Below are 12,375 nucleotides of genomic sequence, written 5' to 3' on the forward strand. Positions count from 1 at the left end.
CTTTTAACTAAAGTAGAAAGACATTCAGGAAGGCGCATGCCAAACCTTCGTCTCTACATACACACATGCATGTTTGTTCACAATGGTGAGCAAAAACTAACGACACTGATTATCTAGGGTTAACCATGAAAAGTCAGAAGCCAGATGGTTCACACAGTACACTGATTTTGTCAGGGTTTTGGAAGTTCAAAGCTGGAGTTCGGGAGCTGTGGAAATGGCTCAGTGGGTAGAGGACCTGCTTCATAAGCATGAGGATCTTGGTTTTTATTGCAACCATGATATAAAATACAGGCATGGCTGCATATGCCTGTAACCCCAGTTCTGAAAAGCAGAGACAGGAGGATACTGGGATTTTGCTGTCTAGACTGTCTACCTGAAATAACCAACCAAAAGTTCAAAGAGAAAAACTCCACATGATAATAAAACAAGGTAAGGGAGCAATGGAGGAGGACACTCAGTGACAACCTCTGGCCTGTACCCAAGCACACATGGAGGGGGGACACACCTACACACATGTACACACATGCATATACACATGCAAACACACACAACAAAAGAAAATGTCTGATCTCGGAAAGTCCTCAAGTTTGTTGCTCTGAGGATTCTTCCAGGCAGATGGATTCTCAGCTCCATTGCTGGTCTTCTCTCTGTGTGTCTTCCTCTCTTCTTAGAAAGGTACCAGTCCTATTTGCTGAGAGCCTACCCATATGATTTCATTCTAATTTAACCATCCTGGTAAAGACCCTCTATTCAAGGAGAATTGTATTCTGAAGTACTGAACTTCATAGCCCATAACGAACAACAAGGGTGGGTCTCAAAGAGCCTGGGAAAACAACATCTCCCAAATGAAGCAAGTCAAATCCAGCAGGGGGCAGCTTGCCAGATGTTGATGTAAGGGCTCAGGTGGGGTAAAGTTTGGTCACACTGAGTTTCCTCTGTCAGTTGCTCCCATGCTGCTAGATGGACACCCATCAGTGGGAAGGAATGTGAGCCAGACTGCTCTGAAGGCTTTTGAAATATTTCTTATCACTCCTTGCCATTGAAGCTAACCATGTGTTCTAAATTGGGGTTGGGGTCGGTTGGGGAAGAAGCAGGAGGAGAGACATAGTTTTCTTAGCTATGAAATCACAGGCCTAGTAATTAGAATAAACTAAATTATTAAAACAATGACACTATAATCTCTAAAATATAATATTACAGTGTTAGTATCTCAGAGGACTAAGAATACTGTTTCATAAGAAGATTTACTTTACCTGATTTTTAAACTAATTTTTCTAAAAAGATTAAGTCTTGTTTTGTGTATGGGAGAACTTTACTTTCATGTGTGTCTGCACATTTCATGCATTCCATGCCCCTGGAGGACAGAAAAGATGCTTAGATGCCCTGGGATTAGAGTTACAAATAATTATTAGATGCAATTGGATGGTAGGAATCAAACCTGAGTTCTCTAGAGGAACACCCAGTGCTCTTAACAGCTGAGCCACCTCTCCCATCTCCTTCTAATTGGTTTTCAAGAAAAGTGAGCTGAAAAATACATTGAACTATTGTTTCCAGATTTCTAGCATGTTGAGACTCACTGCTTACAAACCATGACCTTTGTGTAAGCTCCTTCCGTGCAATAATGGAATAAGATTTTTACTTTACAGACAGCATTGTGGATTTTTTCTTGTTCTTATGCAAATCTGGTTAACAAATGGTTTTAACACTATCATCAATATCTTTTTGTCATGCGAGTATCTACCACATCTGCCACGGTGTTCATGTTCATACAAGAGCTGCTTCAGCATCATCTTCAGGAGTGGGAACAGAACTGATGCCCTAGCATGGTGCTGAAATAATAAAAGAAAAGGGATCAAGAAATGAAGAAAGAAAAACGGGGAGAGGGAAAGATTGCTAAACTGAAAAACGCACCCACATTTAAACCATAAAGAATGCTGTGTTCTGTTTGGGTTATTTAAATTTATCTTTGAGGTGGTAGCAGTTTTACTCCTAAGCAGTTTTCCCCCAAGCATCATGGAAACGAATGCTCATCTAAATAACAAGATATGACAGAGAGAAAATTTGATGAGTAAGCATGGTCTATCTTCTAAGTATATACAGAAAACACATTACTTTTGTTAAAGTAAAATAGGAACTAGCTAATATTTAATTGTTCACTATGTGAAATACATTGTATTATAAGGACATTGATGCATTCAAAGAGTTAGGCCTCAGAATATACTATGACCCGAACGAAGATGCTTTGTTCCCATTTTACTGATGGAGAAATTGAAGCTGAAACATTCATTAGTTTATTGGAGCTAGGATTTGATCCCCATCATTAAAGGCTTCAGAATTACATGTGAAATCATAGTCTAGTCCCAACAATTACATAAAAAATGGGTACCCTGCAAATGCAAGCCCTGCTTATGTGAAAATTAGTGAAAATGATTTGGTTTGATACCTGGCTTTGTTGCTAATTTTGCCTCTTCTGTAATAAGCATGTGCTAAGTCCCTATGATGAGCAGAGGACTCCAGCTAGGAAATCTCAAGAAAGCAAGGAGTGCTGTAACTCTGTTGAAGGCACTGAAGCTCCGGAGGACATAGGATGGCATTAATAGTGACATGATACCAAATAAGGGGACTATAGCACGTTCTGGGGAAAATACAAGAAATGTCTTTAATTGAAGATGGAGGGAACTTAATTCCAACTGAATGAATCAGTCAAGGGTCATGAATGAAGTTTTCCTCAAGTATGGGGGTGAGGGCAAACAGGACATTCTATGTTGAGATAAGGTAAGGAATCAGAGAATCAAGAGTGTGTTCTGCTGTGTTGTGCCGGTGAACTGGTGTGGATAGAATACTGGGGACCTAGAGAGACACCAGAAAGCAAGGCTGGATATAGTGAGCGCTAAGGACATGCTATGGAGTAGCTGAAATTTATTCAACATGTAGAAAATCATGGTTACTGGATATAGCTGTGTTATGGTTTGAATCAGAAATGCCTCCCACCCACCAGGTTCAATCTGTAGTGATAATGGCGGGCTGTGTCCCACTGCCTGGCTAGCTTAATCCCCCCCAAAACCACACAGAAACTGTATTAATTAAATTACTGCCTGGCCCATTAGCTCTAGCCTCTTATTGGCTAACTCTCACATCTTGATTCACCCATCTCCATTAATGTATATCGCCACTTGACTGTGGCTTACCGGCATGAGTCTAATCAGTGTCCATCTTGGGCAGGAGAAACATGGCATCTGACACACTTCCCTTCTTCCCAGCATTTTGTTCAGTCTACTCTGCCCACCTAAGGGCTGCCCTATCAAAAGGCCATGGCAGTTTCTTTATTCAACCAATAAAAGCAATACAAATACAGAGGACCTCCTACACCATCAATCTTCTGAGTACTTGTTTCTCAGCTGTGAACTTGTCAGGATGGTTGTGCAGCCTTTAGGATCCAGGGTCTAGCTGGCAAAAGAAGGCCACCAAGGAAAGGTCTTTGAAAGGTATAACCTCACCTTGGGTACAGCCCTATTTTCTGCTTGCTAGTCCCCCAGAATGTGGATGGCCTTCCTCACTTACCCACTGCCACATACTGAGCCATTTTGTCCTGATGTCTCCACTATGATGGATGCCAACTCCCTGAAACTGTGAGCCAAATGGAATGGCCCTCCTTCATGTTGCTTCCATCAGGTATTTCGGTCAGTGAAAAAGTAACCAATACATGTCGCTAGGGTAGTGGGAGATTTATTTTGTTTCCTATAGTCTGATAATATTTAAGGAAGCATGCTATCTTCCTATCTCTACTAAAATAATTCATTCCCAAGATCAATACTTTCTACTCTTTGACCTACATATTCTTAAGATATTGGTGAAAGATGGCCTCAGCTTTTCAACTAGATTAAGCCTTCAGAGAAACCAAAAATTATATCATGAATATCTTATAATCAGCCGCAAGAAAGTATGTGATTTTTGCTTCTCTTGTATCCAGCTGATATCATTGGATGTGGGTCTGGAGAGATGGCTCAATGGCTCAATAGTGAAGTGAATTTACTACTCTTGCAAAGAACCTGAGTTCAGTTCACAAAACCATATCAGGCGGTTCACAATAGCCTGTAGCTGTAGCTGTAGCTCTAAGGTCTCTTATGTCCTCTTCTGGTCTCTGCTGACACCTGAACACTCTCTCTCTCTCTCTCTCTCTCTCTCTCTCTCTCTCTCTCTCTCTCTCTCTCTCTCACACACACACACACACACACACACACACACATTCTTAAAATGACTTATCTGCAACATTTTTCTTCAGAAGCCAGGTAAGGAGGGAGAAAGACTTCTTGACAATCTCGAGCACCCATCAACACCTCTGACATCTTCTCTGACTTGTTCCGGGGCTTCCTTGAACTGTTATTGTTTTGCTATCTGTTGCCTTCATCACTGTTTTGTTGTGAAGCTTCTGTTCTATCAGCAGCCAGACCTGGCTGTGTATCCCTTTCTGTGGTTTCTTGGATTCTTTGCAGGCTCCTATTTGTTTTCCTGCTGGCCAACTCCAGCTCCTTAATCAAGACTTCTGTATTCAGCTAGGGTTTTCTCATCAATCCTGCATTTAATGTGGGATCATTGCTTTCTAATACAATGTAGCATTGCTACTCATTCCATGATTTTTTTTTAACGAAATTCTCTGAGATGCCTGTTGCTAACTCTCTGATAATAAAAAAGATTCCAAAACCTGGGGGCTTCTTTGTAGAAACATTCCTCTCTATTAGGCCTTATGCAACAGGGTCTTCATTGACATTTGGGAAGTAAATGGTAGCATAAAGCTACTGATCATTCCACTTAATTTTTATAGGATGATAGCAAATGTTCTTATTCACTCATTTCACACCAGAGACTTCAAAATTTCTCATACTGCAGGCTTGGTCGGAGATATTAGGATAAAAGTATTCATGTGTGAGTCTGGAGATATCTGATTCGTAGAAACACCCCAAAGGACACTGGTTTTCCTGTGTTTGATGAAAGCAGGGACCATCCCTTTTTGTTTATTTTCATATTCGCAGTGTCTAACTGCCTGGAAACTGGTACATTGGGTCCCTTTGTGTCTGCCTGTGTGGCAGACATACCCAAGCCACCTTGTCTTTATGTAGTAGCTGCCCCTTTCCACAGTGCCCCAGGAACCGTCTACATACTGACTGGATCTAGAAACATGAAACATATTTATCATTTTCTTGGTTAGAACTCAATAAATATTTCTTAATTATTCGAATATTCTTTCCTATGCATGGCCCCCTTAGCACCATCTCTGATAAATAGTTACTCCAAAACTGTTTAAACACGTCCATAGAAGAATTCATTATTTCCTAAGACAAGCTCTCCCACTATGTTATAAATTGCCTGGAAAGTTCTTTACATTTAGCAAAAATCTTGCCTTTGTTAATTGACATATCCAGCTTTCCCAACACTGCTCTTTAACAAGATGGATTAATGCTTCTGATATTTTAAGAATCAGTTACATGCGATCCTCCTGATTCACCCTGTGGAGCTGATGATGATAGCGTCAATCAAATTTATTGTCTCTCTTTAAAAATGTCCAGATGACAACTTTTGAGTTACATCAACCAACACACACATGTATAAAATGGAAATATTCTTGTGTAATTAAATATGCAACAGCTCCAAAGTACCATGCAGGTAGAACTGTGACATTCTAGGGTTAGGTATCCCAGATACTAACAGGTTTTGGTTGAGTACTCAGCCACAGGAGTTTGATGTTATGTCTTCTTTTTTCCTGTTTGGCTACTGTGACCTGCTGCCCCATATAGGATTTACTACGTCCCACTGAAGCCATGTTAAGAATGGGAAGCAGTTTCTGCGCAGTCACTCCTTGTTCTCTCCTGTTGACCCCGACTTTGTGAAGCTCAGCAGTGGCGTCTCTTTAGATAAGGTGCTCTCCATTTCTGTTTTGCCTTGCTGTGGCATAGTTCTGCGAAACGCTGCTGTGATGACGGGAGTTTTATAGAACTCCTCAGATTCTGGGAGAAAAAATAATTTCCTGCTAAAAACCGCCTAGAAACCTTACACATTAATCAAAGGGTTACCCCTTTACCTTTCCTACTTATATTAAAATGGCTGTACCTGAGAATATCGGTTATCCATGGGAATAAGGGTAGGGGTGGCAAAGGTAACTAACTGTGCCATGTCTCTGTGAGTGGTCACAGTCCACCCCATGCTTTCTCTGACCTTCTCCTCCTTTGTGTGTGCCAGAGAGTTTAGGGAGGTAAGTAGAGTTCAGCTCTGTATTGTCGGTTGTTGTTGTTGTTGTTAAAAAGAGATATGGGTCTTGAACTGATTTGATCTCTGTTCTTTAGTTGATGAAAAAGAACCTAGAAACTCAAGCTTCCGGTCTCCTAGTCTATTCATTTACAGTTATTAATTATTGGGGTAGAAAATTAGCTAAACCTTTCTTTTCCCTTGAACTAGAAGTGTTCTAACTCTGTAGGAAGAAAGTAGACCCTCCCTTGGGGTAGCCTTCATTCTGGACCCTTTGTGGAAGACTGCTGAGGTAATGTCAGACACATACCAGGTGCTGGTTATGTGGGTTAGACACCATATGACATTATAGGCAAGAGGTTAACAAAATGGTATGTGAGGTAGTGGCAACTGGACATTAGCACTGAAGCTCAGAAACGTTGAATATAGAGCATGCTTATGTCATTGTAGCATGAACCTGATTCCTGATGTGGAGCAGGCTTCGGATTCACTGATGTCTGGATGGCGTTATTTTCTTCTAAGTCCTAGGATAACTGGTGCATATAACTCTCTGATGAAGAAACATATGAGAAGCACTCAGTATTATCTTCTTATAGTGATATCAGAAATGGATAGAAGTTTCCAGGATGCGTTCACCAGAAATACCAGCTGCATTTTCATTCTTTGTCCTACGTTGATTCAAGCAAACTCAGCATTATGAGTCAGAGAATGTTGTCTTCTGATTCTTTATCTCTCAAAGGCATGCATTTGGAAGTAAGATCTCACTCCTTCAGGGAAGTTGGGTTCTTAGTGTTTTTGCCACGAAACAAAATAGCATCAGCCTTAATGAGCTGTCTGTCTTCTAAAGAGCATTGAGAAGTTCCCTTGAGTGAGTGTCTCTCCCCTCTCAACATCCTGTGAGATGACAGGTGGCAAACACTATTAATCCCACTTTGCAAATGAAGAGATTCTCTTCATCCTTGGTTCCTGTTTGAAGAAGATGGCATGCCCTGGAGCGCATGTCAGTTTCTACATCTGTTTAGTTCCACCACACATCTGAGACGTACTACCGGTAAGCATCCAGTTCCTTCTTTTCCTTTGGTTTTTAATCCAACATTTACCTCTTCTGTGGAGTGCCAAATTTAGGTGCTAAATGGCATGGTCTGAAAAAGAAGAAATAAGTCCTATGAGGTTTCCATTTTCTGAAATATGGGGTGATAAAAGATGAGAATCCATATTATAAGAACAAATCTGGAAGACAATTAAACATTTTCCTTCAACCAATGATAGAAACAATGGCGAAGACATTGGCTGGGGTTGCACAGCCAAAGTTTAAAGGATAACGTGCACTTTTTACCCAAGGAAGTGTCACTCAGCCCCCCACCCTTGGCTCAGGAGTGAGCAATAGTGAGCTGAGTTGGCTCTAGGCAGCAGAGGTCAATCAGAATAATGAAGGGATACACACTCACATCTAAGTTCTCAGAAGCCCTGGGAATGAGCCTAGCGTGTGAATCAAGATCAGCAGTGAGACATGTGGCCTAACCCACATGCAGTAAGAATTCACAACCAAGTGAGTAACTTCTCCGTGCTTGCCACCCTGCTGCATGTCCTTTCTTAACTGATAGGAGGAGAGCCACAGGCAAGGCAACAGCTGAGCACTCATCCCAACAACCTCAGTGGTAGTCGTCTAAATGTGGTACTGCTCACTACACACATGTGTCAGGCTAGCATGGACACATGGAGCACTGAAGAAATACTCTGCTATAGCTTCACTTTCTGTCAGGTGAAAGATCATTTTGGAAATATTCTCGGAATATTTTGATTGCCTTTATTTTGAATGCTGCACCATAAAATTAAGATATGGTCCCCAACTGTTCGGGAAAGAAAGAGAATCAAATCATGCCATGGGTATGCCATCTACCTCTAGTCGTTTTAAAAAATCCACAGTGCAGAACCAAGTGGGCTATCCATCACCCGTCTTGGACAGCCTACTCCAATCTCAGTTTGAGTATAGAGTTCACCTCATTAAATAAAATTCTGCCCAAACTGTTTGTATCTTGCTGAATTCCTTCCTCTGGGAAGATTAGAAGCAAAAAGAAACTCTTACCTTGGTAACAGAATTATGCTGCTTAATTCTTCATATTTGTGACTTTCTGGATTGCTGGTTTATCATCATTTTCCTAATAATTTTCTTCTATAATCAGAGAGTCCATCTTATATGATTTCAATATACTTTATATAATTTAATACTTTAAAAAAATTTCTTGAGACTTGCCTATTGACCCAATACAGAGTCTGAGGGAGTGTTCTTGTGTGTATCAGAAGTATCCACTGTACTACCAGTGGCTAGGATTTTCTACATATACCCAATGGTTTAGTTGGTTTGCAGTATTGCTAAGCATAATGGACCTTGGTTCTCCAAAGATGGCACAGTTATCCCACTATAAACTCAGAGCAACTGTGATCATTCATATAAGAACTTCACAGTACCACACCTTTTCATATGACCTCACAAAACGAAGGAGTGTCATCCGATCCTTACCTGGTGCTTAGCTGCTCACTCTCTTGCCTGGCCCCTCCCCTATCTGCAGATGATCTTCTCTGCTGCATGTGATCTTGATGAGGGGTGCCAGGACATTAGGCTTGGGGTGGTTGACCTGAGGTGGGGTTCTGTTTTACAGTATTCAAGACTTATCATCTGTGCTGGGGGTAGGGTTCTTCAGTTGATGTAGATGTCTAAAAATTACCCACTCAGTAATTCTTTATTCATGTGCTTGTAACTGACTCCCATGAGCTCATTATTTCACCAAGCTGACTTGCACGGCATGACTCTTTTTTCTGTCTTATTCCTTGAAGAATGAATAGGCTTTTGTATGCATTTCCCAAAGAAAATCCATGCAACAACCTTGCAGTTGGGTAGAGACACAATAGAAACAATGATGAATTTGGGTGGAACAACCTCATGGCCCCTTATATTGGTGGTATGATATGCAACAAAGGCTTATCCCTGTGTAGAGGGATTTCCAACAAGGCGAATCCTAGTATGGCCGTCCTTGCACACATGGCACTGGATGATGTATGTCATCTTGCTCTGTGGAAATTGAACCCAGAAATAGGTGGTAAGACATGTGTCTGAAGCCGAACTCCCTGCCCAGAGGCAACCCGACACTGTCAGAAGTTATTTCAGGAGGGACCAGGCATGTGGGGGCAACATCCACATTTGCCTCCCATTTGGCCAGAAAAGTGAGTAAGATGAAGGAGGGTTGAAGACAATGGCTTGCCAATTCTTATTGGTGGTTGCATAGAAAGACGATAAAGGGGGAACGGTCTGTGTCACTTGATAACAAGTATATGGCAAACTGACCCGAGTAGCTTTGGGGCCCAGGAAGCTGGGACAGGTGGGAAGAGCCCCTCAGCTGCTGAGCAGCTTGACAGTCCCAGTGCGGACCACAGCAACAGAGGACGTGACTGGAATGCGACAACCTGACACTGTTCTTAGGCACATTCCTATGTTATGGTTGTGCGGCATCAACGCTGCCAGTTCACTAATTCTGACAGTTTCCACAGGGAGATTCTCCTGTCACTCACCCTTACATAAGTCTTATTTGTTTTCTCATTTGTTTTCCTGAGTCCTCGGTCTGTTGAAGACAAATATCCTAATCAGTTATTGCTTCCAACAAACTACTCAATTGTGTCACTTGTTACTCACTTATCTATCTGTCTATCTGTCTGTCTGTCTGTCTATCTATCATCTCTCTGTGTATGTATGTATGTATGTATGTATGTATGTATATATATATATATATATGGTATCCATCTACCTATCTATCTACCATCTATCCATCTATCTATCTATCTATCTATCTATCTATCTATCTATCTATCTACTTACCCACCTATCTTTCTAATCTGTGTTGAATGTTTAACCATTGATAATAGAGCACTATATGCTATAGATAACATTAGGTAATTAGATATCAGTTTCAAATATATAATATAGTTATTAAGACAGAGAGTCCCTGGAATCAGATTGATTGAGGTTTATACCTTTGTTCTAGTTTAGTATTTAATAGCTCTGTGATCTTAAGCAATTTTCTTAATCTTTTGAAATCTCCTTTCTCATTTACAAAATGAGAACAATGATAATAGTGCCTCCTAGGGTTGTTGTGGGGATTAGGCAAAGTAATTCGTAGGAAATGGCTTGCATACCCTAATTACATAGTGGAGATTTACATGTAATAAGACTTCATAAGTTCTTAGCTATTATTAATAATAAAAGAATAAGTAATAAGAGAGAGATTAAACTTTATGTATATTCACAAGTTAAAAGATCCCCCTAGCTGAGAAGTTGTTGCATAGCACTTTATTCTTCAACAGTGAAACCCATGTTGAAATTCTCGACTAGCAGATACTCAATAAATCTTCATTAAACTTAATTTAAATCAGTCTACATTATATAGACCCTATATTTCACCATTCCATTGTTTTTTAATCAAAGGGGGAATATTCAGATGTATCACTTAGGAAGTTAATCAACCTGTTTTGTTTCTAAAGTGAAAATTAGTTGCCAAATTCATCAAAACAGGATTCTACAGTCATGCTTCTGGGGTGTTATTAACTACCCATATGACCCTTGAAAATCATTTCCTCATCTTTGTCTTTTTCAACTTTCTCATTGTACGATGAACGTGGTTGATAACTTTGGTGTGCGTCAGACCCAGTGGTAGAATTTGTTAAAATAATATGGACTTGGACTATCTCTCCAGATGCCCTGGGAGAGAGTCTGGTTTACATGTTCATGTAAATAGGAAGTAGAGATACTTTGAAAGGATGTATTCTATATTAATGAAAGAAATGTGTACAGACTAAATTTTTGTCTAATTTTTATTTTATTGACAGAGTCATCATATTTCTGTTAAGTTTTTTTTCTAAAATGGCATTTCTTTAGGTTATTCTTCAAATAACAGAACAAGAAAGCAAACATCAGTAGAGATACCAAAAGCAGCGTTATTATTATGGGAGAAGAGGGCTTGGTATCCACGTCCTTGTGCACTACTTTCCAGTGTTTGGGACGAAAGTTAGGGTCACAGAAGCTTCAGGAAAGTCATCAAAGCCTAAGGAAAGAAAGAAGACACAAGGTCAAGAAGGAAGAAAAGGAGATCAAGCCCACCCACTCCCATCAAAAAAGAGATTGTTTGCCAATTGGCAAAAGTTAGAACAGAACTGAGAAGAAGCCTGAAACTATTACTCTCCGAGAAAAGAAGTAAAATATCCTTCTACTTTATGGATATATATGTAAATGAAATGGACATGTAGTGTTCATTGTATATGTATAGGGATATATAAATATGTATGTATATGCAATGGTAAATACTATATATATAATATTGGTATATAACTGACATAAAATTCTAAGCATATGAAATATATAAATATAAAAAATATTTTATAAGTAAAGCTTTCATCTTCAGTTGAAAATTTGGTTTAATTCTAACTTCAATGATCTTTAAGAATATTATTGTGTCTCTATATTGCATGTTTTATTTTACTTTGCAAATATTTTAGGATAGAAATGCTAAATTGAAAATAAAGAATATTTATTTTGTAAAAGCCTGCTGTAGTGGATTCCTTTTAACAGTATGTAGGTGTTCTAGTCACTTTGTATCCCAACAAGTACTTGCTAAAATCCTGCTTTAGTTGTATCTCACAGTGTTTGATTTGTAGCCTTCTTGTTCATTCATCTCAATACATTCTCTAGTCTATCTTGTGGAATCATCCTTATTTCATGAAAGTATCTAGATTCCTGTATATGTTGGGATAATGCTTTCATTGAGCACAACACTCTTTTTTGACAGACTTTTCCCTTCAGCCTTTTAAAGATTTCATTACATTGCTGTCTAGGTGGCCTAATCTCTGAGATGTAACTCTTTTCTCTGTTCTTCTGCTTATAGCATGTTTTATTTTTTCTGGGAGAAATATCTGCCTGTATTCAAGGTGTTTTCTAACTCTCAGTTTTTAATGTTTTGAATAGAATGCATCTATAGCCTTACCTCTTCACTTCCTGTTTATTTTGATTAATAGTTTCTGAGACTTCTGGGCCTTCCTTTGAATGGCCTTCATCATTTTGGAAAATACTTGAACATTATTTCAAAGATT

The sequence above is a fragment of the Myodes glareolus genome, chromosome 5, assembly GCF_982192425.1.
Source record: "Myodes glareolus chromosome 5, mMyoGla1.1, whole genome shotgun sequence".
In the NCBI taxonomy this organism is placed as follows: domain Eukaryota; kingdom Metazoa; phylum Chordata; class Mammalia; order Rodentia; family Cricetidae; genus Myodes; species Myodes glareolus.